General features: G+C 38.4%; 1 pseudogene; it reads left to right on the top strand.

The window, feature by feature from the left end:
- The first annotated feature begins 4,423 nt into the window (after positions 1-4,423).
- On the top strand, positions 4,424-6,286 carry LOC116855419 (annotated as a pseudogene).
- The last annotated feature ends 21,630 nt before the right edge of the window (positions 6,287-27,916 follow it).

The raw sequence follows: 27,916 nt of genomic DNA on the forward strand, positions 1-27,916 counted from the left end.
ACTTCTGTTGAGGTCATCTCTTTCCCCTTCCCTTTCCGAAAACTCACATGTCCAAGTATCATGTGTTTGCTGTCAGCACCACTTATACAGAGAAGTAAAATGGATGAGAAGGAAGTAGGAAAAATGTGACACTCAGCAAAGACTACACCAAGGTGCAATTCCTCACCCAATTTCTTTGGCACTGCCCTTGGAGGCCCCTTCTCTATAAACAGTTCTGGGATGGATGAGTTGATTCTCAGAGCAGCTGCTGTGACTCAATGTTCCACCAAAGATGGTGGAATCTTTGGTGGATCCAAAGATCCACCAGGCATGCTGTTGCCCTTCCCCCCATTAAGAATGTCTTTCCGTTGTTAATCTTGAGTAACTTCTCATTTTTTTTAAAGACTCAACTTCAGCCTCCTACTAGAAGTCTTTTCTTAGTTTCTTACATAAACTCAAACATTCATTCTTCAGATATCCTATGAGCCATTACTTCTATCAGAGTTTGAAAGAAAATTGTTGTAAGTCACTGTCTTTATACTAGAATGTGTGCTTCTTAAGAATGAGCAGTGTCTGTTGCCTCTGTTTCTTTAGCATGAATCCCAGTGTCTGCTATATCTAGCCCTTAAAATTGTTGTTCAGTAGATTAATAGTGAAAAGAGTAAAAGGTGATGCAAAATATTTAACAAAGCAGGGAAAGAATGCTGTAAGAGAAGAGCAAAGGGGGGGTTAAATGTAGTTGGGAAGAAGGAGGGTCCATAATGTGCTGGTGAATAGTGAGGCTTGGGTTGGAGAGGTGGATTTCAGCAGTGCCTTAAAAAATGGGTAGCATTCAGGAAGGGAGGAAAGTTTTTAGGATGAAGATTCAACATGAAAGGAATCAGAGATGTCTATAACATTCAGGTGAATAAGGGCCTACAAAACAAGTCAAAAGAAACAAAGTGAGGGTATTTGTGGAGAGTTAAGTCTGTTGTATTATTTAGAGGGTAACTGGGAGCCACTGATGGTTCATGAGAAAGAGAATTACATAGTATAATACTTGTTATGGGAAAGATGGTTTAAAATTCAGTGTCTTAAAAATCCAGGAAAGAACGTATTTTGAGAGAAGTGTTGCTTCTTTGGAACTGGATGAGAACTGAGAAAAGGCCATTTGTAGGCATGGGACCAGCAAGGGTGGAGAGGAAGAATGACAAAGGTGTTTTACCTTTGTCATAACCACCAGGGAAATGTAGGGAGACCAGGGGGATTGAGACTGCATGCAAAGTGGAAAAATTAACTTTGGAAATTAGTGTAGATTCTTTTCTCTAAGAAAGGAGAGCAGGAAGAGAATATGGTTGAAGACACAGGACTCTGAGGTAAAGCATGGTAGAGATTTAATATTGATAATTCAGTATCAAATTAGGACATCATTTATATATTCATTTAGGAAAAGGCAGGTCTTACAATGATTGTAAGGAGACTGAGGGATGGTTTTTGAGTTTGGATAGGGTAGGAAAGGTCCAGAACAGTGTTGTCAGAAATAAGAGAAGGAGTCAGTTAGCGTTCAGTAAAGAATGGGCAACAGCACTGAGCTCTTGCCTGATATAAATAGCATGACTTTTTGTTCCATTTTTTGGAGGCCACCGCCATGGGTCCAGTTATCTACTGCTGACAAATAAACCATCCCACCTCCAGTGACTGAACTCCATGGTCCTTATATTATATTCATAATCTCTGGGTCATAAATGAAGGTACAGCATACCTGGTGGATCTTCTGCTCCACGTGGCATTGACTGGGTCACTCAGTTTATTCTTCAGGTATCTGGGGGGATGTGGGGGTTCCAAGCAGGCTTCACTTTTGTGTCTGGCACTTTGGCAGGGATGGCTGGAACTTGCACACCTGCATCCCTCTCCACGCACTCTCGGGATATTTTAAACACAATCCCATCAGATGATCCAGACTTCTAACACGGTGGCTCCAGAAAGGAAGCAGCCAGGCTCTGTGGGTCTGGAACTGGAAGCCAGCACAGAGCTGCTTCCAGAATTGTTTCTTCAAAGTGAACAGAGAACTGTATCTGGGGAGGAGAATTTCAAGGTGTGGGGGTCCTGCCCCCTACTTCTTGTTGGGAGGAGAATCAAAGCACTTTGGGCGGTGTTTTACCTTTGTCATAACATTAATCATCCTCTAACGTGTATTTTCTGCTCTCTGTCATCCCCACTGAAATATAAGTCATAGAGAGAGCAGGGAGTTCTGTCTGTTTTGTCCCAACTGTCTAATATGTATTAGACACCTAATATTTGTCACACTAATGATGGGAGAATGTAGATAGAAGAGTGGATAATGAGGGAATGAAGTGCCCACGGCTGTGGTCTTCCGGGAAGGTAGGGGAGAACATGAATAGACGACCAGTTAGTGGTTCTCTCCATGTATATGAAGGGACAGCATTTTCCATCAGCAACAGTGGCTCAGTAAGGCTGTGGCTTTCACATCTGAGGAGAAACCATATCAGCATCTTCAGGACATGTGCTCCAGAGCATAGTGAATAAATTTAGGTTTACTCCACCTGGAAACAGTCCTTCAGTTCCACTGACCAGTTACCAGTTAATCCTGTGGTTTACAGAATTCTTCATCTCAATATCGTAGACTGGCTTCAGGGTCCATGAAACCCTCCAAAATTGTGTGGACAAATGTTTCATCAGTGTCTCAAAGGGTGATTTGACCCAAAAATATTACAAAGCACTGTCAGAATAAACTATATTTGGACTTCAGCTTTTAAATATGAAAGCTGTCCTTCAAATACTATGAAGAACAAAAAAAAAAAAAAATCACCTGAAATAGAAAAAGAAAAAAAAGGCCACTTCTAACATTAACTACATATGTAGCAAGCAAATTGATGCAATAATGTTTAATGATTCCCCAGGAGCTGCGAAGTTTGATTTGGTCAGTGGCATGTGAACCTGCAGGGATATACAGGGAAAGTTATTCTACCTACAAAGAGAAACCATAGCATTATGTCAAAAAGTCACTTGAAAAGGAAAAAAAAAAAGTATTTGAAGAGACTAGACTATAAAAGGTGTATTTCCCAATTAGTGCTTAAAAGCCTCCGATCAAAATGTGCTATTTTCTTTTTTCTTTTAAAAAAATCTCCTAAGTGTATTTTAATAATTGAACTTGAACTAAAATTATAACCATTATTTGAAAATACTTTCACATATTTTTCTTTCCTCTTCTTTACCTTACTCACTAAACATAAATTTTTTTTTTTTAAGTTTGTGGTTGTCAAACTTTTAACAAGGATCTATATAATGGGGATATAGATGGTTAAGTATTTTAAGAATTGAGCAGTTTATAAATTGAGGCTATAAAGATATTAGGTAGATTACATCTAGAAACACAAAATCTATAGCTAAGATAATGTAGGTCTAAAGTGGTTCATGAATATTGAAATGCGGAGGACTTTTTAAAGTTTTGTTCATGTCTTTAGTTTTAAATGTTAATTAGGCTATCACTATCAGAATTTCTTGCTATGATCCCAGTTTTAAGCAGGCTACAAAGTTAGAGGCTTCATCTTGGCTCCTGCCAGATTCCCTTCTCAATGGCTGAATTACATGAAATGAACAAAAATGCATGGGATCACCCTTGACTTCTTCCCCATCATATTGATCTGATACCCTCATCTTCTCAGCTGGAATCTCAGATTCTAGAGCCATCTAGGTCATATAGCCCAAGTGGGAAAGGCATAAATATGGTACAGACACATGTCTTACAAAAACACCCACAATCTATATTCTGATTTGGTCCTTGTTCCCAATCCATAGCTCAAATCTGATGTTTTCCCCTTCTGCTCAAAAGTCCACTCCGTTACTCTAGATCTTCATGATTTTCCTCCAAGATAGTACCTTTACCTTGTCTTCCTGATGCTACACTACTTTATTTTTTTCTTTCAAATGCTGCTAGGACAAAACTGTAGAAGAGTCCACTTTCTCTTCAAGTAGCAATAATGGCTTCTCATCGCTCAATGAGGCAATACTATGTCTTCTTCTTCTATCTTTCATACCAACACATAGGTAACATGACCAGTTAGATAAAGAAGAGTGAGAATAAGGTTGCAATTTATGATTGATTAGTTCATAATTAAAGATCCAACAAAAGAGTATAGGAAGACTTTTTTCCCTCTAGCTTAGGATCCAAGATCTAGGAGTCAGCTACGTCAAGATTTAGTATTAGCAAAATGTACACAGTGTGAGTCTGAGTCTGGTACATGGCACAGTAATGAACTGATGTATTATACTTTCTTGGTCACAGGAATCTGGGTCCAGGTGGCTCTGGATCTAAATATGTGTGATGTGTGTGTGCAAGTAGTAAAGAGACTTGAAGGAGAAGCAGCACCCTGGTTTTAGCTAGATATTTGCAGAAGAATAAGATTTGTTATTTATTTAATTTTTTTTTAGAGAGAGCGGGAACATGCATGAGAGGTAGGGTGGGGCAGAAGGAGAGGGAGAGAATCCTAAGCAGACTCACGCTGAGTGCAGACCCGTATGCGGGTCTCAATGTCACCTCCCTGAGATCAGGGCCTGAGCTGAATATCAAGAGTCCAGGGTTTAGCTGTCTGAGCCACCCAGGTGCCCCAAGAATAAGAATTGCAGGAAGAAGGTATGTAAATTCTTTGGTCAACCTATGGTCTATTAGTCACCAACATATGCTTGCTCATTCAACTGGGATAGGCTTTTTCCTTGGGCTTTTCCCCCAAAACAGTAAACTTCCCTTCTAGTCTCTGTTAATGTTGTAACCCTTCATTTGAGATATTCCTTCAAAGCTTCTGTACCTAGCCAAATCCTTACATTCCACTTTGGATTTTATGTCAAATGCTGCTGAGATGTGTTCCACTTCCATTTCAGTCATGGTATGATATCTCCAGCTCTTTCCTACTGACTTGTCTCTTCTCAGATCTTCTGCACACACAGTGAATTATGGCCACATCATGCATACTTAGTTTCATAAGCGGATAATAGGGAACATGTCTTTAACTTATTTTCAGTCTTTTTTTTTAATTTTTTTTTTTTTTTTTTGCTGTTGTTTGAGGGTTTTTTTGTTTGTTTGTTTGTTTTGGGTTTTGTTCTGTTTTTGCTTGTTTTGTTTTGTTTTGTGTCTTATAGTCAGCCTAGAGTAGTGCTAAAACCAGGAAAAAACCTTTGGAAGATTGTTTTAATCAGAGATCAATTTTTCCAAGAAATTATTAAATTTTTGGCATTATAACTTTTTGAAAGAGGAAGAGAGAAATGTTCCAATCATAAAACCACAGAATTTAAGACCTGAGGGTGATGTTTGACATCATCTTTTTCAACCTCCACAACTGATGGAAGAGGAAAGGCTATGCAGAATAATTAGGTAGTGTGCACAAAGCTAAGCAGTAAACTAGTGACAGATCCAAGGCCAAAACTCAGGACTCTAACCCCATTCTAATGTTTTTCGCTAAGCTGGACTATCTTATATATACCTTCATAATTGGCATAATTGATTGAAAATATTTTAACTATACTTGTTTTTGGGATCATACTTAGACATGTCTTCATATAAGCTGCAAAATACATAGTTTGAATATGAGTGTGGCTTACACTGTTGGTTGACTATCCAATTCCCTTTCTTCCTTTATTATTATTTTAATATATCTACACAGAAATACACACAACAGAGAGGCATGGGTATGATCCTAGTTAAGACCTAAAAGCTCTCGGTCCTTTTTGTGTTGAATCACCATGTGGTATGTTTTTTGTCATTGATAAAATATAATTGGGCATTCCCTCTCCGCTGGCCAGGACAGCCGAGTGGCCGGTGCCAAGGGGCGGGTGGCACTCAAGCAGCAGCCATTGCACAGAGGTTGTGGAGCTTGCATAAGTATTTACAATTGAAGAAATGATGCCTCTTATCCAACATTTGAAAGGAACACAAAGTAAGAACTTATTTCTTGAAGACAAAAGGCTATTGGCTGGTGACACTTCGTCATGATAGACAAATTAATTCAAATAATCTTGCCAAACAGTTAGGTGTTGGGAGTGAATCTTCTGTTTGCTGATGAAACAGCCATGCTAGAAAAAACTAAAAGCTGGCCAAGGCTGTGCCACACCTTGGCATTCTTCTGTGATGATGGAGATGAGAAATTTGTTCTAGATTCTGCTGTTTTAGAAGGGGGACAAGAAAAGATGTACTTTCATCCAGTGACCAATGCTTCAACCATCAACCATGGGATTGAGCCCTGAAGACTTTCTCACACTTGTGAAGAAGACAAAACATGATCCTATTATACTAAATTGTGATAAAAACAACTAACAGAATACATATCTCTGAAAGCTATTTTTCTTATTTGTAATTTCAAAAAATCATTAAAAGTGTTGAGAATTTTTTTTTAAATTATAATTGAAAGTTTGCTAGGAAGTGACTACCTTTACAAATAAAAAAGAACAAAATCTCCATGTGGAGAAGGTTTTTAGATCTTTACCTCTTTGCCATTTTTGTGTCTGGAATTCAGATGTGACACTGGGAGTACAGGAGCCATCTTGTGAACTTGAGGATGAAAACCACAACCAATGATTAAGAACAGCATGATAGAAGGAATCCAGGTCCTTGATAACATTTCAGGAGAAGCTGACTCTGTCCTGAATCAACTCCAGACTTCTCAATGAAAACTATAAATCCCTTACTTGTCTAATCCGTAAGATATTAAGTCAGTCATATTATTTGACTAAGCATTTTTGCAGTGACTTTGCTGCCATGGAACTTTTCAGCACATAAAAGCATAACTATTTTATAAAATGGCCTAAATATACCAAGCATTTACTCTAAGCCCTTTAAATATGTTGTCTTATTTAATCATCACAACGACTGTATGAGGAATGCATTGATATCTTTTTTATAAAGAAGAAAGTTTAGAGTGGCAAATTATTACATAGTAAATGTCCCTGTGATGGTAATGATCATGTTTTGTCCATCTGTCACACCACATAATAAGCCACAGGGAATACATTTGTGTTAATTAAGGTGCTGTTTTAAAATTTAATATAGCTGGGGCACATGGGTGGCTCAGTTGGTTAGGTGGCTGCCTTGGGCTCAGGTCATGATCTCAGGGTCCTGGGATCAAACCCATGTTGGGCTCCCTGCTCAGCGGGGAGCCTGCTTCTCCATTTCCCTCTCCCTGCCATTCCCCCTACTCATGCTCAAGCTCTCTCTCTGTCACATAAATAAATAAATCTTTAAAAAAATTAAAATAAAATTTAATACAGTTGACCAACAACCTTGTTTTCTTCTCCAGAAATAAAACATTAAAACTACAGTAAAAACATAGAACCTGGACAACCTATATGTCACCTAGGCAGAGAATAAGTTTAAGTTGTGCAGTTCTGGAACTATAACTTGATAATTTCATGAAGAATCTAGAACTGATGGCATTTTTGGCTCTCTTGAGCTTGACCTTACATTGTGCTGGAAATTATTCCTGGTATAGAGGCCTGAAACAAACAAAGGAACAAAAATGTTACATTCCACAACTTTTCAGCATTTTGAGACCAACTCCACTCAACTGGAATAGCTTCTAGACTTGATTTCCTCCTACAAAAACCTCATTTAAGCTTAGATTTCAAATGGCATAAATCCCTAAATCTTTCAGGTAATTTATGGCTTCTGATCCTTTATTCTCTAGGGATTATTTTCATCATTATTCCCTCAGAAAACAAAGGCAAGCAGAAAACATGATATAGGCTGCTCCTGGATAAAAGGATTAAATATCTATGACAATCAAAAAATATAATTGGATGCTTATATCACTTAAATTGCCATTAATTAGAACAGCTTTTTTAAAAGGTAATTATAAATCTAGTTTTATCTGCCTGAGAAAAGTGGTATTTTGAAGTCAACTGTAAATGTACTTCAAGATAAAAAAAAAATCTTTCGTTCTCTCATTAACACTAGATAGTTGAGACAAAATATTTTGTGATTTGAACTTTTTGCATATTTTCTACAGTAAAATGGTTTTATCATGGTTTTATTTATTTGACAGACAGATCACAAGTAGGCAGAGAGGCAAGCAGAGAGAGACAGGAGGAGGAGGCAGGCTCCCTGCTGAGCAGAGAGCCCGATGTGGGACTCGATCCCAGGACCTTGAGATCATGACCTGAGCCGAAGGCAGAGGCTTTAACCACTGAGCCACCCTGGCGCCCCTATCATGGTTTTATAGATAAAGATTCAGATTCTTTATCCAATCCAATATTCAGTGTTTTGGATGAGAGTCATAATAAAAATTCCCCAAATTTGTAGTTTTACATGATAACTTCTGGAAAACTTAGACTATGAACTGAATCTAATACCAATCAGATTAATCGATGATGCACTTGTTGTTAATGTGCCATGAGAATCTCCATTGAGATCCCTTCTGAAAGAACCTTACCACCTTCACTGGGTTTTCATATATTCCCCATAATACAATTTCATTTGGCTGAACATGTAACTATGTTTTACAGAAGCTCCAGTGCAATTGTTTTAGAGGTAATTCCTGCAAAGAAAAGAATCCTGTCACTAAGAACCCCCATCACCGTAGCAATCTATTCTTCTGTGTTAGGGAGATGTGAGCTGTAAGACCTCCATGAGTTAACAGCTCAATGGAGAGACAATATTTGCAAACAGGAAAAAAGAAAAAAGAGTAAAGTAAGAAAAAAAATTGGCTATATACACAAGTTAAACTGAATGATGCAAATGAGAAGTAAAGCCAGACATCAGTGGGGAAAAAAGTCATTGCAGTCACAAATCCTATGACTGGATATTCTGCCCTTTGACTTTATTGACTCACACATTCAGCACTCACTGGTGACTGTTGTGTGCCAGGCACAGTCTTAGACTCTGAGAATATAGCACAGATTGGAACCTCATGGAGTCGAGATCAGAGGAGAAACGATGTAGATGAGTAGTTGTGCAGCAATGCAAGCAAGGCCACACTAGAGAAATGTCTAGCTTCCAAGTGTTGGGGGGAGGGGGCGAGTGATCCCTTGGCAATATGGTGAAGGAAGTGCTGAGAATAAAAGACAAATAATTCATTAATTAAAGAAATATGGCCTTTGGATAAATGCCTGGAAGTGGAATTGCTGGATCATAGGGTGGTTCTATTTTTAATTTTTTGAAGAAACACCATACTGTTTTCTATAGTAACTGTACCAATTAACATTTGTACCAACAATGCATGAGGTCTCCCTTTTCTCTACCTCCTCGCCACTTATTCCTTGTGTTTTTGATGAAAGTCATTCTAAAGAGGGTAATGATATCCCATTGTGGTTCTGATGTATATTTCCCTGATGATAAGTGATATCCAGAACCTTTTCATGTACCTGTTGATCATTTGTATGTCTTCCTTGGAAACAATGTGTATTCAAGTATTCTGCCCATTTTTAATCAGATTTTTTGTTTGTTCTGCTGTTGAGTTGTATAAGGAAATGCAAATAAGATCTCAGAGATATCTGCACTTCCATTGCAGCATTATTATGATAACCAAGATATGGAAGCAACCTAAGTGTCCATTGATGGATGAATGGAGAAAGAAGACATGGTATTCATACACAATAGAATGCTGTTTGGCTATGAGAAAGGAGATCTGCCATTTGAGGAAACATGGATGAACTTTGAGGACATTATGCTAAGGGAAATGTCAGAGAGAAAGACTAATAGTATACAATATCACTTATATGTAGAATCTAAAAAAACAGAGAGTAGTGTAGTGGTTATTAGGGGCTAGGGAGTGGGGGAAGTGAGAGATGCTGGTGAAAAAGTACAAACTTCCAGTTATAAGATGAAGATGTTCTGGGGACCTCATGTGCACCATGGTGATCATAGTTAATAATATTGTAGTATACACTTGAAACTTGCTAAAAGAGTAAGTCTTAAATGTTCTCACTACAGAGAGAACAGTGTACTTAATGGGATGTGGTAGAGATGTTAGCTAAGACTATGGTGGTAATTTTGTAAAATATGAAATCAATACATTATACATCTTAAACTTACACAATGATTTATGTTAATTTTATCCCAGTAAAGCTGGGGAAAATATTTATTGAGCATCTCTCTGTATGAATTCTTACAGAGTTTTTTGTTTTTTGTTTTTTTTTAAGATTTTATTTATTTATTTATTTTAAAGAGCATGACCCTGAGATCCTGACCTGAGCTGAAATCAAGAATTGATAACTGACTGAGCCACCCAGGCACCCCAATTCTTACATAGTTTAAAAAATATATGCTAAATATTAGAATTGAATTAAGTGCTTTGGGAGTTCAAAAAAAGGCGGGGGGGGGCAGAATTTACTATGCCTTTGGAAAAGAGGATTTCAAGTGAAGACTCCGCAAGGGAGAAAACTACTAAGCTGAGTACATTTTTTGGTAAAGAAATTAAAGAAGATCATTAGAATAATAAGGACAGCAATGTAAAAGGGAATCCATGTGGGGAACAGAGAAATTCCACCATGCGGAGACCAAAGGAGGCAGGAGTGAATGACAAGGAAGGGAGAAGAAGCAGATGAGACCAGAAAATTAGACTGGAGTCAGGTAATAGGCATTGTAGTCCAGCTTATGAGAGCACCAAGTCAGCCTCCAAGAGCTTGATATGAAATCCATGAAAATGAATGATGTCTTCAAGGAAGAAAGTATACATTAAATATAGTAGAACTAAGAGTAGAGAAAGACTAATCCACTTCCTTCCATAAATTTACTTAGGAAGGCCAGGAAGAATTGCCTACATTAAGTGCTAATTTTACTAGTCTTCACCTATGACACAAAGATTATTGATGCACCATTAGCAGGCCCAGCTTTAGTGGTTTTCCCAGCAGTAGGGATGAATTTGCACTAAATGTCAAGACTGCCTTGTTATCACCTTTTCAAAAAGGCTGGGAGTTATTAACAGTTGTAGGCCAAGGTTTAGACACAGACAAAATTCGGAAGTAGGCAAATTGTTTTTTAGTTCCTACCAACTTTGCATATGGGAGAGGGATGAGGGGAGAGACAAAGAGAGAGAAGGGGGGAGGGAGGGAGAGAGATGGATGTTGAGAAGAGAAAGGGCACAAAACAACATTCCTTTGGATTACAAATCTGTATGCATTTCAAGGAAAATGGAACCTATTTCTTTTTTTTTTTTTAAGATTTTATTTATTTATATGGCAGACAGAGATCACAAGTAGGCAGAGAGGCAGGCAGAGAGAAAGAGGGGAAGCAGGCTCCCCGCTGAGCAGAGAGCCCGACATGGGGCTGGATCCCAGGACCCTGAGATCATGACCAGAGCCGAAGGCAGAGGCTTTAACCCACTGAGCCACCCAAGCGCCCCAAAATGGAACCTATTTCTAATTGAACTATTTATAACTCAGCAAAATTTGATTTGGCAAGAAATAGTGGAACACTAAGTTCCTACACCTTTGTTTCTAAACCTCCTTAAATATCTTTTTGTTTGCTGTAAGAATTCATGACATGCCAGCTCAGAATCTTGAGAGACTGGAGTTTTGTTCCTGGCAGTGGAATGACAAACTACATTCTACCACTCCTAATTGTAAGAAAGAGAAGATTCTTGCTAGATAATTCTGAATATAAAGCAATTATGCAGCAACAGTGATTTCTGAGAATACAAATGCACAACTGTGAGCAAATTTCATTCTTCTGAGATGTGCGTCAGAGGGAAACACGGAACATGGAGTTTGCTAAAATAACAATGAGCAAAACCCTGTAAAACAGCTACTTTGATTCTTTTAGACTGGCTGGCTGCCTAGGAGGTGACCTTGGGCAATTTCAGAAGCAAAGAAGAGATTTGAGCCAAAAGTTGGTGGAGGGGTTGTGGAGAGGGCAAGTAGTTACACATTTCTCAGGAGAAATTGTGAACACTGTGACCAAGAACAGGTTGCAGGGTATTCATGTATAATTTTAATATGCAGGAGTAGAACAATTGCTCATCATAATATATGTGACATCTCCCTTTAATTTTTATTATCCATTGATGATTTTTGTCATATAATGTGATTTACATCCACATTAATGAATGTTGACAATCTGTCAGTTCTAAGAATGAAAATAAAAATATTTTGGCCTATATTCATCCTTAAATGAATTTATTTAAAAGCTCCTGATATTCCCTAGATATTCATGTCAGGGACAACTGATTTTAATTCGTCTTTCTGAAGTCTTCTCAGAACATTCATTAAGAAAGGCAGGACTGCAAGCATTCATACATCAAGGATTTTATGCATGACAAGTTTCTTGAAAAACACTTAAGGACTGCATGATTCTTGACAACATTTACCACCAGGTGATTGCAATTTGCTTACATTAAAAAAAAGTATGTGCTTTTGATTCAAATTTAAAACAATGTTAAAATCTTCAACTTGCCAAGACATAAAGTCAGAAATGTAGTCTGTAGGAAAAAGGAAAAAAAAATCACTTTCAAATGCAATGTTTTATCATTTCAGAAAAAAAAATCATATTCAATTTAATACAAATAAAAATATCTATGCTGTGTAGATAGTGCTGATTATTTCCATCATCCGGTCAATAGTAGAAAGAGAATCGTGATGAGAAATGGATGGGAGATGCAGTTTTCAGCAAATTTATAGTTCTGCTGCATTTTAGCAGATGAACTTTAAATAAGAGATTATGTTGCTTACTTGGAAGTTTTTAAAAATAGATTCATTCGAAATAATTCTGGGGCCTGCAGGCTCCACGCTACACCCAGTGCTTCTTCCCATTGCACTGCTAGGAACCTAACTTGTGCTCTGCTTACGTCTTAAGGGGGTAATGCAAATTCTCCCGTTCTGCTAACACATGGAACAGCTCTGGATTTCCCTTCCTCGCTTGCCCACTTCCAGTCTGTTATGGGGTGAACTCCATCCGTGCTCCCCACGCCCCCCCCCGCAAAAGGCGCTGAAGTTCTAACCTGAGAATGTGACCCTATTTGGAAATAGAGCATTTAAGGCTGATTAAGTTAAGACAAGGCCATCAGCATGAACGCTGATTACATATGATTTTGCCCTTATAGAGAGGGAAAATTTGGACATAGAATCGGAGGCAGGCAAACAGAACGTTACAGGAAGACCCAAGGAGCTATGAGCAGCCAGGAGAAAGACCTGAAACTGATTCTTCCCTAGTACTTTCAGCGAGAGTACTGATTTCAACTTCTAGCCTCCAGAACAATGACAGTAAACTTCCTTTATTAAAGCCACGTAATTTATGGTTCTCTGTTATGGCAGCCCTGGCAAACCAACGTAGTACCCCATTCATTCTATACCACAGCCAGCACTTACTGTTTTTAAAACTCCATGTGATATTACCACTTCCTCAGTGATGACGTGGCTACATTTCCTCCTGCACCTAGAGAGTGTCAGACACGGATAGGTACTTCTAATTACATGTTGAAAAAAAATGATAAATTACCAAATTAATTACCTACCAAGTTAAGAAAAATCACCTCATTCAAAACATTAAGAAAATACACCATCTGTCTTCAACCTGCTTTTCCAAACTTTTCCACATCTCGTACATTACAACCCAACTTGGCTGTTAGCTGCACTTTCAAAATACTGAATTTATGCATTTCACCAAAATATTTTCATGCTCTATGTGTCAGCCTCTGTGATGTTCATTTTGCACTGATTTTTTTAATCCCCTGCTAGCCTCTTCACATTTTAACTGGTCACAGCCTATGTATTTAAGGTCTGTTACCCACCTACTCTGTGAGCCCCATTATAATTCCCCAACTCAATGTTTGATCTGCTCTCTGAATCTTCAAGCACTTTGGTGACTAGTTTTAGGCCATTTATATTCTTCCTTGGGATGTGGATATCTGGCAAGTAGGTGTTTATCTATAATTAAATGATTAATGATTTGAGGGCTGGGACTGTGTTGAATCAAACGAGCACGTCACATAGTAGGAGCGAAAGTAACACACAGAGTAGATACTCAGTACATACTCTGAATTAAATTATTATAATAATGAGACATATTTAAATGTGATACCAGGATGGTCTTTGTCGATTTTGCAGAAAAAAGGGAGAAGTGGCAACAGAAACAGAAGTTGCATGAGGCCAGCCCCTCGAGACCAAAAGTGGCAAGGAGAAGGATTGTCCCCTGAAGACTCCAGGAAGCAGCCCTGCCCCCACCTTGATGGTGGTCAGGTAAAGCTCGTTTCAGTATTATGGCCACCAAAACGATTGTACTATTATTTGTGTTGTTTTAAACCACTTGTGTTGAGGCAATTTGTTAATAACTGCAAGAGGAAATTAATACAGGACTGAAAGTATTACTTCTGGATACACCAGTATTTCCCTGAGAAATGCTATGGAGAAAAGAGCATTGTAATCAAATATACTGGCCACTGTGGCATATCCCTCTTGGAGATTTGAAATTCACATCAGCGTATTAGGCTCTGAGGAGACATAAAATAAAGAATCTGTTTAACACAGCACTTAGCAAAAGCACTTGACCACATAACCACCCTCCACCCCCACCACACACACACATAAACACACCTACGGACCACATACTACCTATTAACGTCCCAAAGAACACTTCTGGGAAATTCTAATGCAAGCTAATTAGATCATTAGGCAAGTGTTGCTCACCATGGCAGCACCACAGAGGTATTTCCTTAGGATACACTCAAATGGTACCATCTGACATAGAAACTTCTAGCTCCCAAAGTTAAGCTGATAATGAATAAGTCATGCCATATTCATTGTGAACTTGCTACCAAAAAGTGACAAAGAGCACATGATGTTCTAAATAATGAAAGCATTTTAACATTCAAAACGTCAGTGCTTTTGATATTTAGGAATTTTAAAGTGGTCAAATTTTTAAATTGTCCCATTCTAGTGACGGTGTCAAGAACTCCTTCTTTGATTTAGCCACTTATTTCAGGATCTTCATTGGTACTCATAAAATGATTTATTTACTTATTTTTTAAAATTTATTTGACAGAGAGAGAGAGATCACAAGTAGGCAGCGCAGCAGGCAGAGAGAGAGGGAGAAGCAGGCTCCCTGCTGAGAAGAGAGCCGGATTTGGGGCTCCATCCCAGGACCCTGGGATCATGACCTGAGCCAAAGGCAGAGGCTTTAACCCACTGAGCCACCCAAGTGCCCCTCATAAGGTGATTTCTTACACAGATCCTTCTTTTGATTTTCTGGTACATAGTGGGCACAGACCAATGGAGATTGGGAGCAATCTGGGCCACTAGCAAGGGAAATTAAATGCTCTAGATACAGGTTTAACCTCAGCAGGTGTTTTTGCCACTTGCAGTAAGTTCTCCCTTTTTTGTTGTTTCCTAAAGTGGAATTTTCTGATTCTAAGTCATCAAAAACCACATCAAGAAAGCAGAATACTCTGGATCATGCAATGAGGTTGTTGTCCTATTTTCCTGAAAGCTTGGTAGCAGAAGATGTGGTGTCTAAAATCCGTGGTTCTTTTACCATATGATGGCTGACTAACTCATTTACTTTATCGAGCCCATATTTATTGATTGCCTAATATCTGCAAATTTTGAGAGCTACCGTAGTGAGGGAAAACAAAAACAAAATGCAAAACCCTTAGCCTTACCTTCATGAATCTTACAGTGTAGGTGGTGGACAGACAGACATTAGTCTCAAATTTAAATAAATGTACTGGGTAAGCCACAGAATAGACTGTTAACTGGTAACTTAATTACAGCAGCTTTCATTCAAGTACAGCTTGTCTGTAGACATCAGACCATAGTTGGGGCATCCTAGGATCATGCCCTGTGCCCAAAACAATGGGCCACCCACCTAGCAGGGACTCTGCTTCTCCCTCTCCCCCTGCCCCTCCCCCTGCTCATGCTCTCTCTTGCTATCACTCTCTCTTTCAAATAAATAAATACAATCTTAAGAAAAAAAGAAATCAAGTCATACTCAGAATCAAAGACAAGCAGCTTTCTTTCAAAGAAAGTTTATTGGTAGACCTAATCTTGCTTATTTCAAAACAAGGGACTCCTCAGAGTTTATGTCATAAAATGTATCAGTTCTGCTCACATTTTTTCAGAACTTAAGTTTTAAAACAATCCTTCACAAACATAATAAAGCCCACAATAACACTTCTAGGTAATCACCAAAAAACAAAATACAGAACGTTGATCCCCACCACCTGGGGATCAAGGCAATAGCTAGGGTGCAAAATTTAAGGAGTCAACCAGAAAACTCAGTAGTCAGGGTAAATTACTATAAGAGGATTAATATTTTTTAAGATTTTTAGATTTATTCATTTGACACAGAGAGAGAGAGAGAGAGGCAGAGGCAGTGGAAGAGGTAGGCTGCCTGCTGAGCAGGGATCCCCATGGGGCTTGATCCCAGGACCCTGGGATCAGGACCTGACCCAAAGGCAGCTGCTTAACCAACTGAGTCACCCAGGCACCCCTATAAGAGGATCATTTTTGATAAACAAGTACAAAAATACAGGATGAACAAGATATAAAACCTTGAAATAAAGCTGGGATCATTATCACAGATATTTGACTCAGCACAACACTGGTCATTATCCTTCTTCGGCTAATCTGCTATGCGGCTGTTGTCCGATAGTCCATCCAGATTCAGTCCGCCCCCAACTCCATTCCTTCTCCAAAGGCTTTGTACCTCAGGAAGCTATCTTTAGCTGGTCCCTCTTCCTCTCCGCCTTCTAATTAGGCTCAGCCAATGGAAATTTAGTGCAGACTAGCAGAGGACAAAGGAGTAATGAGGTTAGGGTATTTATTCCATGGTTCCTTTCCTACTGGGTGGAGGCCATGGCTGTGCTCCCATACCAAAGGCCATAGCTCAGCCTCCTTCCCCTGCAGCTTACTTACAGCCCCCTACCTCTGCTCCTTTGAGTCAGTGGTGATGGCTTTCTCTCTTTGTGAGGATGCTTCGACATCTCTCTTGCGTCCCCATAGCCTCATCTGCACCTCTGTAAATAGATTCCTTATTAAACTCTCCAACAATATCCTGTTTAAATAGGCTAAATAGTTCCTGCTGGGACCCGACAGCCTGGTACCAAGCCAGGTCATCTGTATGCAGTGCCAAAATACAAACCATGACTAAACAGTATCTTAATTTACATTCTATGATTAAGAACTTAGTATGATTGGACCTTGTTCCAAAAGCAATGCCTTCGTATGATCCCTCAAGTATTGGCCTGGCTACTTTGCCCTCCCAGTCCAAATCTGGCAACTGGTTTGTTTCAGAGATGCTGAGCAGGTTTCCGTGTTTCTTAACGCTAGATAAAATACTTGGATAATTAATGCAATTGAGAAAGTTTTGCAAATACATGTTGAACTCAGATGATATGAAATGTCCATTTCATCATTCAGGCATTCAGTCAAAATTTCTCTTAATTACTGGGCCAACTTGAACAAAAACTGTTTGGTTGTTTTGGTTTTGTTTTGTTTTATTCTGTTTTTAACCTGATTAGTTAATTAGATCTATGATGTAATTGGAATGGGTCCTGGGCTGAAACAAACACAAAGGAAGGATTTGGATGACTACATCAGTTCTCATCTTGCAAACCATGTACTTTTCACATTACTACCAACAAAAACAGTATTCAAGACAGCCTTGTAGACTAACATAAAATGTTTATTTGTTAGCATAATTCTTTCTCATGAGGATCATAAAATTTTGGTAACTCAATTTTTTCATTGTCAGGTATGTGGCAGTAATTCAGACAATATTATACTAAATTTTCCTGTTTCTCAAATTTTAGTGAGTGCTTTAAGTTTTTAATTTTTAGGTATGCATGTTGCCATTTTTGTAATAGTTTTATAATATTTTATTTTGTAATAGTCTAGTGAAATATGAAAGGGAGTAATAGAAGGCACGTATTTATAAAAATATTTGTTTTCATCACAATATAAGGATACTGCTATATAAATAGAGATTAGTAGAAAATCTATAATTTCTTGATTGCAGAATATATAATATTCTACTTATTCATATCCAACCACACTTCCCTTCCCTCCCTTCTCATGTAATACAGGTCATAATGTATTTGTGTTTACATGGGGGTATGGGGGGCACATAACTTACTTATTGAAATCTTTCTTACATTCTGCCACTCTTTAAACTACTGGATGTTTCAGAGCTTCAGGAAAGACACTAACATTGACATTAACGTCTGTGTATTTTGCAAATATCCTCTATAAAAGCAAATGTCCCGGGCCTTTGAATTTGGTCAGAATTTTATTTACTCACATCATTTATTATTGCTAGAATTTGGCAAGGTTCTAATATAAACCCGAGTACTGAGCCTCCAAAAGTATTCAAACAACTCAAATTCCACAGATTCTTCTCAAATAAAATAAGTCAGAGGGCACAGGGAAAAATGGAACAAATTAGATTTTTCCTGTTGAGATAGATCAGTCAGGATGCAATGAAATCAGTCGAGTTCTGGCAACCACAGAAGCACTGTACAAAAGGCAAACAGTTTCTCCCTCTGTGTGTGTGTACATGCGTGTGTGTGTGTGTGTGTGTGTGTGTGTTCCTGAGCTTCTCATCTGAAAAAGGAAAGGAGTTTAATTAAATGTGGATTGAGACTCCCAGCCACCACATCAGCCCGATGATAGATGGAAGTAGCTTTGTTGCTCAGGACTACTCACTTAATCCAATCGTGGTTTTCGGCTGCCAGAAATCAAATAAATAAATAAATCCCCACACTTAACATTTACTTGATGCCTTGCTTTTTTAAGGATTGAGGTGACAAGCCAGGTGAAGGAAAACATGGCTAAGTATGTCTTGGTTGCGAGGGCTCCATCTCTTCTGGGCCCCCTCTCCAGCCCCCTCCCCGAGGGATTACCCAACACACCCCTCACACACGGGCCCCCACCCATATCAGTGTAATAGAGTCTCTCAGGGCCATCACTTCACTGCCCAGATATTTTAAATGTAAATTAGAACACCTCCTGAAATGGATTGAAAAGAAAATTCATAAGATCAATTTCACAGGCCAGAGGAGAGCAAACTAATAATATGGATACTCAAACAATAGAGCACATAAAATAGCAAGGATATCAGGCAATTTGCCCAAAAATTACATATTCCGGGTGACCTAAATCCATTTGCATAAGCCGCTGTGCTACTGTTGTAGTGTTTTGTTTTTCCCTCTGGTGGTTTTAGGGCTCTGGCAAAATTCAACCCGCACAGTTTATGAAAGGCTTCTGCTGGGTGTCTTCATTTAAAAACTGCATCGGCAGAACAGGTGTAATGGTAATCGCCTCAACATCATGTACTTATCGCAATTATTATCAGACGCTGGGGATCAGAGTCTCTAGGCTCCATGGCCAGAGTTCCCAGTGTGCTTCTGGAGGGAATGCAAGATGCATAATGAGAATGGCCAAGGTACAAATACCTCATTTCATTTTTGTTTTGTTGTTGTTTTTTTTTTTAATCTCCTCTGATCATTTTGTTCTTTTTATCTTCTCTATTATTCCCAGGAACATCCATTTTTAGAATTAGGTATAAGGCAGAGATTTTAGTGATTCTGTGCATGTACTTTGGAGTTGGATGCATCTGGGTTTGAATCCCGATAGTGTCATCTGCCTGTCTTATGTTTGGGCAAGTGACTTAACACCAGTAAGCCTTTCTCATCTGTAAATGAAAATGGTGCCTAACCCATGGGGCTGTTGCGAGGATTAAATAGCATCATACTAATAGCCTAGCAAACTGCCTCGTGCTGCAGAACTGGTGTTTTATAAGTAACTTCAAAGTGTGTTTTTCTGCCTGCATCTCTCCTTTTCTTCCAGTCAGCTCAATACACCATTCATTTTTCTCTCCTGCTTTTCCATCTGCATCTTGCCAGCCACGGGACCCAGAAGCACCAAAACTCCACATCTCCTCAGTCCCCCTTGCCAATGTCAGCTTCCATCAGTGCCACCCACCAAGTCTGCCATCCAGACCCGCTGAATTTCCCCTAGTCTACCCCACTGAGGGCCTCTCCTGGATCTTCGCCTTGCACACGCTCTCTCCTCACTGTGTGAACAAACCTCGGTTCACTTCTTAGGACTACACTCAAGGGTCACCTCCTCATCTCCACACTCGGTCCCTTCTTTCTCTGTATCCCCATTTACCCTGACAGCACTGATCTCCTTTATTGTAATTGATTGTCTATGTACACAAGTACATAGAGTCATTCAGCAGATGACACTGACTGGAGATTAACCACAAGCATCTCTGGATTTTCGTTCGTGTCATTTTCCTGCTCTTGTCCTAATATGCTGACAGTCATACCACAGGAGTTCAATACAGTTTTGTCGAGTAGCGGTCTGGGCACCTCTGACACAGAAGCGAGCAACAGCTGTATCACTCAGTGAAACTCAAAGTTGCACAGCATGGTAACCGTCATTAATAATACTGTACTGTGTTTCTGAAAGTTGCAGAAAGTAGATCTCAAAAATTCTCATCATAGGAAGAGTTGTAACATGTGTAGTGATGGATTTTAACTAGGCATATTGTGATGATTGTTTTGCAATATATATGTATATTAATCTTTATGGTGTACACCTGAAACTAAAATAATATTACATGTCCATTATATCTCAATAAAAAACAACATTGTTTGCCAACCCCCACAATTCACCATATAGTCACACACCATGCATGAATAAGACAGTCCTTGTCCTCTAGATACTGAACATCTCTGAGAAGAGATGAATATGTCAACAGCTAATTGTCATGTAATATGCAGTAGAAGGGGCCATGGGCAGTCAAGGGAGAAGCATTTTTTTAAATATGAAAAAGTTAAAAAAGGGATTCTGAAAGAGTTGAAACCTGTGCTTCTAAAGAACATCTCTAAAGCATTATCAACATCATTTATTATTATCATTTATTTTCAAATTTTACAAGGACAGCAAATTCTAAACACGTGACCCATGTGAAAATCTATGAACTTAATATTCTGGTTAACATAAGCAACTATATATAGAGATTATTAGTCTTGTGCAATAATTTCCAATTATTCATATTAACATATTCTTAGCACTAAAATTAAATTAACCATAATTGCATCTTTGATGATTCAGAAGGCATGTTAGAATACTGCAGTGATTCAAGGTCAGTGTGAAATTTGTTCCTACTGCATGAAGCAAATGGTTATTTGAACATTGTTTGAAATAAGTGTAAGTACACATTTGCTGAAACATTTAGAATTTTACCACTCAATATGTAGGACTACATAGCTGATACTCAAAAGGCTGTTAACTGTCATAAATAACATAATACATATTCTTATTCCCTCTCTTCGTTCCTCTTCTCCAAATCTAAGAATACAACTCTGGGGCATCTGGGTGGCTTAGTTGGTTAAGTGTCCAACTCTTGGTTTCAGCTCAGGTCATGATCTTATGGTCATGAGATTGAGCCCCTCGTGGGGCTCTGCACTGAGCTGAACATGGAGCCTGATTGGGATTCTTTCTTTCCTCTCCCTCTGACCCTCCCTCCCTGCTCATGCACTCGCACTCACTCTCTCTCTCTCACTCTCTCAAAAATAATTAACCAATTAACTAATTAATTAATTTTAAAAAAGAATACTACCTTATAGGACTAGGTATGTGGACATGAGGAATTTATGCAAAATTAGAGAAATGGCCATTTTATTAGGGTCCATCAAATTCTTTTAAAATTTTTGTTTAATTGGCACAGAAGTAGTGACTGAAAGATTTCAAAGTAGGCACTAGGTTCGTGTGTCAGCTGGAGTGAACCTCCATTATGAACTGCACTTCAGTCCTTTTTAATGTAACTCTTGATGGGTCAGTAATTCTGTGAGAACTCTTTCATATCAAAATGTCATTCATTTTCAGAGAAGACAATTCCCAACCATTCTTCTTAGTATTTTTTTTCTAACTACTTAATCCATTCAACAAATTTTAACAAATTATCTTATCTTGCAACTTATACTTTGTCCTAAAAACTTTGGAAGAGATTACACAGAAATTCTTAGGCTAGAACCCCATTACCACTATCTGTAAGACTGTCTAGAGTCCACAAGTCATGAAATAAAGAATTGAAAAACAGCAGTAACAATAGCTTTTATAGCTTTTGATGTATGGATTATGGATCCTATGTATTTTATTTTGGGATACACGTATTAGCCATAGGTATTATGGGTAGATAATTCACCAAAATGAGAGTGAGGCCTATGAAAAATAAACTAATTACAGATCACCATAAAAAGTTAGCTAATATCCACCTTGCTGCTTTTCACGTGCGCTGCACGGGACTGGCATTGCTATGTCTTCCTGCTGGACAAGAATGTGGACATCCTCACGAGCTTGTTTCAGGATTCATCAGAAATAGGGATTATACGTATGATTACACAACAAATGAAAACATTGAGTGTCACAAAAAATAGAGTTATTTCACCGCATTAACGTCACGCCTCCTAAAAACCACAGCAGCACCAATAGCATGAGCACAAACAAGCAGAGGACACCAAACAAAGCTGCGGCTTTGTTTCTGGGACTCCTGGTGGACGTGGGCATCTGAGGGCGTCTGTGGTTCCTCCATTACAGCTAAATCTTCGAAAAGCAGCAGCGGATGGAAAGGAGTTTTAACTCTGAGTGAACACAAAAAGGACTCTTCTGAAAATGTTCCTTCTACAACACGCCAGGCGAAGATAGCGGCGCTCTTTTTATTCTCTCATTCTCATAAAAACCTAGACAATAATTGGACAATTCATGGGGATAAACTTGGATTCTTCCTTTCTACCTTAATCTGCTTCATGAGAGGAAAGAGGAAGAAAAATGCTCCCCTTCTATTGTATTTATGTTTTGTGTTGCTGTTATCCAATAAGATAAAAATAATTCAAGTTTTGTAAAAATTTTTGTATAGGCATTGTCCTATGGTTTAAAAATAAAAATGACATAAAAATAATATAATAGAAAATAAACAGGATTTTGACTTTCTTTTGTATCCTTTTTAGTAAAAGACTGAATACTACAAAGATCTTTCTATACTTTTTTTTTTTTTTTTTTTTTTTTTTTTTTTTTTTTTGCTTATAATGTATCCTGGAAATTTCTTCTACAGCAAAATAAAAAAAGTTTGCATTCTTCTTTACATGAATATTGTAGAAGTACCACTGTTTATGCATTAATTACTTTTTAAAGTGAGGAAAATGCAAGCTATAAATTTCATCCTCTTCTTTAAAAATACAAGTTTTCAAATGAGTTAATATTTTAGGCCCTCAGATACCCATTTAAAGTTCTTCAATGAATGTTACAGCCACAATCAATAGATGATAGTTTCATGTTCATGTTGCAAAATATTATTGGTTCTGGACAAACACGGTAAGTATGCACTCTATAAAACCATATATACTTTATGCATCAGTATAATAGCTGCTGTCTCTAAAATCAAAGATCATTCAAATGGCCACAAAACAATTCTTTAAAGATTTACTGAGATTATACTTTGCCTCATAATATTATTTTCAATGACTTGACATGTATGTTAATAGTTGATTCTTCCTTTTAAGTAAATAAATTTCTTCCCCTTTATTCCCTGTCTCTTGTAAAAATAGGACAGAGCTGAGGGTGTTGGGAATTTGCAAATGAGTTTAGTCTATTGTAGCCATGAATACTTGTTCTTGCTATTTTTAAAGCTATACTATGTGATTTTCATGTTATTCTTTTAGATTACTGAATCACTAGTTCTCTCTGTTGAGTGAGTAAGTTAAAACCAGGAATATCCACATAATTCTCACATAATTGATGATATCCATCCAGAAATAGAGAAATGCAAATGAGAAAAGGACCTTCTGGAGTCTCTGTCATTTTAGACAACTCAACCAAGTGCAGAGAAATTAAGTTGTCCATGATTGTATAGCTGAGCCAGAATTTGATTTCAAGAAAGTTAATTCTGACTCGTCCTCTTGGTCCTAAGAGACACTGCTTTATCAATAAATAATCATGTGTATACAACATATTATGTGCAGAAAGAGATGAAGAAAAGAATAGGATCTCTTTTTCTAAGGATATAAGTACAAGCTGAAAGTGTCAAACTTAGCAGTAAGTTAACTTTAATGCACAATAAATACTTTTGCAAAAATAATGCAAAATAAAAACTTTTACGTTTTCTTTTTTAAGATTTATTTATTTATTTATTTGGCAGACAGAGATCATAAGTAGGCGGAGAGGCAGGCAGAGAGAGAGGAGGAGGAAGCCTGGGATCATGACCTGAGTGGAAGGCAGAGGCTTTAACCCACTGAGCCACCCAGGCACCCCTACTTTTACATTTTCAAGGCATTTGAAAAGTGAATTAATTATCAAGTTCCTGGCAATTGTTGTTATAAGTGCAGTGTGGAGTTTGGCTTGTTCCTAGGGCAAGGTCAAGTCCTGTGTGTTTTCTGAGTGGTTTCAGAGTAGGTAGAGCTATAGAAAGAGCTAGACGGCCCAGTCAGGTGTTTTTGTCCTTTGGATCTGGTAACTGAAAAGCTACTTAGTTATTGTTCCAAAGATAATCATTTCTGGAAGGAGAAGGCATAATAGATTCAGACAGGAAGTTATCTAATTAATAATTATTGAGCACCTACTATATGCTATGAACTATTCTCTATTCTGAGAATATAGTGGTTCTATCTTCCTGAGGGGAAGGACATACTTTTATTGTATACTAGAAAGTTATAGGTGCCTTAAAAAGGATGACAAAGAGTGAATGAGGTTGTAATTTGAAGCAGGTGGTCAGGGAAGGTGTTAGTGGTTGAACTGTATCTCCTCCCAAATGCATACATTAAATTCCTAACCCCAGCACTTCCAATGTGACTTTGTTTCAATATAGAGTCCTTACAGACGTAATCAAGTTAAAATGAGGTTGTTAGGGTGGACCCTAATCTAATATGATTTTTTAAAAGGGGAAATGTGGATACAGAGATACAGGGAATACAACGTGAAGATACAAGGAAACACGCTACGAACATGAAGATGGCCATCCCTATGCTGAGGAGAGGGGCCTGAAACAAAAATCTTCCTTCTCAGCCCTCAGAAGGAACCAACCCTGGTGACACCTTGATTTGGGACTTCTAGCCTCCAGAACAGCAAGACAATCAATTCCTACTGTTTGAGCCATACATTTTGTGATACTCTGCTACGGCAGCTCTAGCAAACCAAGTCAGAAAGTCTCACTGGGAAGGCAGCGTGTGAGAGAAGACTTGAAGGTGATGAGAAAGTTGGCTCTGAAGCTATTTGCGGAAACAGTGTTCTGGCAGAGAGCAAAGAACTCAGGCCAGAAGCTTGGTAGGTGTGTTGGCAGACCAGCAGGAGGCTGGTGTGGCTGGAGCGCCGGAGCCGATGGGTGAGCAGATAGGGCTGGGGTCAGAGAGAGGGAGGGCTGGGGAGAGGCACAGAGGCTGTAATGCCTTACAAGCCATCGTCAGGATTTTAGCTTTTACTCTGAGCAAGGTAGGAAGCTATTGGAGGGTTTTGAGCAGAGGAAGGATATTGTTTTTACTTAACAAGATCATTTTGCTGCAGTGTTGAGCCCAAACCCTGTGCACAGTGCTGGGGCAGATTGAAGCTGGGAAACCATGGGGCTGGTGTCCGCCATACTGGTGGAGAGATGGTGGTGGTTTGCGCCAGGTTAACGAGCTTGAGAAATGGTCGCATTGGAGACCTCTTTAGAAGGTAGAACAAACTGGATTGTCTGATGGTTGCATAAGGAATGTGAGAAAAAGAAAGAAGTCAAGAATAACTTGACTTGTCACTGGTGACATTGAGGAGAGTAGCAAAGAAAACAGACTTGAGTGAATTTAAGAGAGAATAAGAAGGATCTGATAAAATGAACACAAACATTTTCAAAGCAGTTTTCTCTGAAGATGAGCAAGGACATGGGAGAACTACACAAAGGGTAAAGTGGGCTAAGAGATATTTGGGGGTAAAAAATGAAAGTATGTTTGCATAGTGTTGGAAATAATCCAATAAAGGGGGAAACTGCTGAAGTTGGTGCTACGGTAAAGTGCAGAGGGAAGAAATGAGGGAGCATTGACCTTGAACAAAGGAGAAGGCTGGAATGTAACACTTAGAAGGGCTGTAGGAGGAGCAGTGTTTGCAGGGAGAGCCAAAATTCGCTAGATTTGCACAGCAAATGCACTTTTCTCCCAGCTTCCTTTAAGAATAGTCTCAAAAAATAATTTTAAACTGGCCTCACTGGGGTCACATGTCTGCCCCTGGCCATTGTGTCCAAGGCAGTAAGGTACTGAAATTGGCAATACTTACTAGCACTCCATTTCTCTTGAAAGACTTAACCTTTAAAACCATTAAAAGGAAAAGGAAAAGAGTGAAATTAAAGCAGGCAAAGTAACAGAACACAAAAGAACTTCTTTTTTAAGAAAATATTTAAAATGATGTCGTCTGCAATACTATAATGACCATAAGCATACTGTGTGTTTCAAACTGGGAACAATGCATTATTATGTTGCTGGGGATTTTGGGGACAGGAAAGAAAGAGCGAGCCAACATACCAAAAACAGTAAAAATCCTGAATATAAAATTCATAAATCCTAAGTGTTCCTTGACTTTCTTTTCTTATTCCTTTCTCATTGACACACTGCTGTACTCTTACTTTTAAATTGGTGGAGTTCATCACTGTAGACATTCTTTGAAAGGTGGCTCCTTTTAGATTATGGAAGCAGTAGTTCAGAGGAAGTACTTTTATAAAGTAGGCAGTTGTAGCTTGTTTCAAATCTGTATCACTTAAGTGAAGCAGAGAGTTGAACAGAATTGCATGGTGGATATTTTGAAAAGAAAAATTGGTGGGTCAGGTTAGGTTATTATCGACCTTCCCAAAGACTGGGGTTCTGATTCTGACGCATAATTATTCAACTTCCCAGTTCACTTGAATATATACACTCTGCTTTAGTGATCAGCTTCTGGATAAGAGAGGGGCAAATTGGAAGAGATAGAAAATCAAAGTGGATGTCTATTAATGCAATTCACAATTCAAACACCTAGAGTGAAATCATACCAAGATGGGAAAGAAGAAATTTAACAAAGGATTCTAGCTCCTTGACCTGGAACAGAAATCTCAGTATTCATCAGATGCAAGGAGTCATAATACAGAAATCCCTAGACATATTTTTAAATGCCCTTTCAGCAGAAGCCTTAAATTTGAGTGTGGTCTTGGTTCTCATCTAACTACCTGGTTAAATTGTACCAAGCCACTTACCATCTTTGAGCCTTGGTGAATAAATTTCAAAAATCATAAACTGATGTGAAACATTAATCACTGCTTATTAAGATATTCGACCATATAGAGTAATAGCAATATGATATGTGCCTTATATGCATGTATATCAAATGCATACATATCTATTCTATATATATTACATATATATGATATGAGCTGGGGATGATTTTTATTTCGGGTCTATGTTTTGCTGATAAACTGCAGAGATTTTAAGCATCATGCATAACCTTCATGTTTCTTCACTCATAGTTTTGCCCAGTTGTTTTGAGGGTCACATGCAATTTTATATAGTTTCTGCCCCATGTGGGCACCTAAAACTACAAATTATTAATATAATTGTTTTTATCTGTGTTCACATTCCTTGGCTTTAAATATTGTTATCACACCATATTTGAATATTTGAAGATTCATTATTATCTCCACCTTCCATTTCTCGTTTTTAGTTCCAAAATCAAAAGAGGCATGATACCAAATATCTCTACTATTGTGTATCATTATCCCTATACTTCTAACACTGGATGCAACAGAGGTTGAGCTTATTGGGAAAAAATGTGACTCAGAAGTAGAAATGAGTCATATCAAGTACTTCCCAGAAACATGTGCTGTGAGAATGATTGGTTACTCTTCTACAGCAATAGATCACTGGGCCTGAGGGAGATTGCTCTTACAACATCAGTGATTTTTCTAAGTAGATCAGGATCTCCTGTCAGTTGTGAAAGAGACCATCTTTAACTTTACTTACCATCATGT

This window comes from Lontra canadensis, unplaced genomic scaffold (assembly GCF_010015895.1).
Source record: "Lontra canadensis isolate GAN:19392208 unplaced genomic scaffold, GSC_riverotter_1.0 scaffold102, whole genome shotgun sequence".
Lineage (NCBI taxonomy): Eukaryota > Metazoa > Chordata > Mammalia > Carnivora > Mustelidae > Lontra > Lontra canadensis.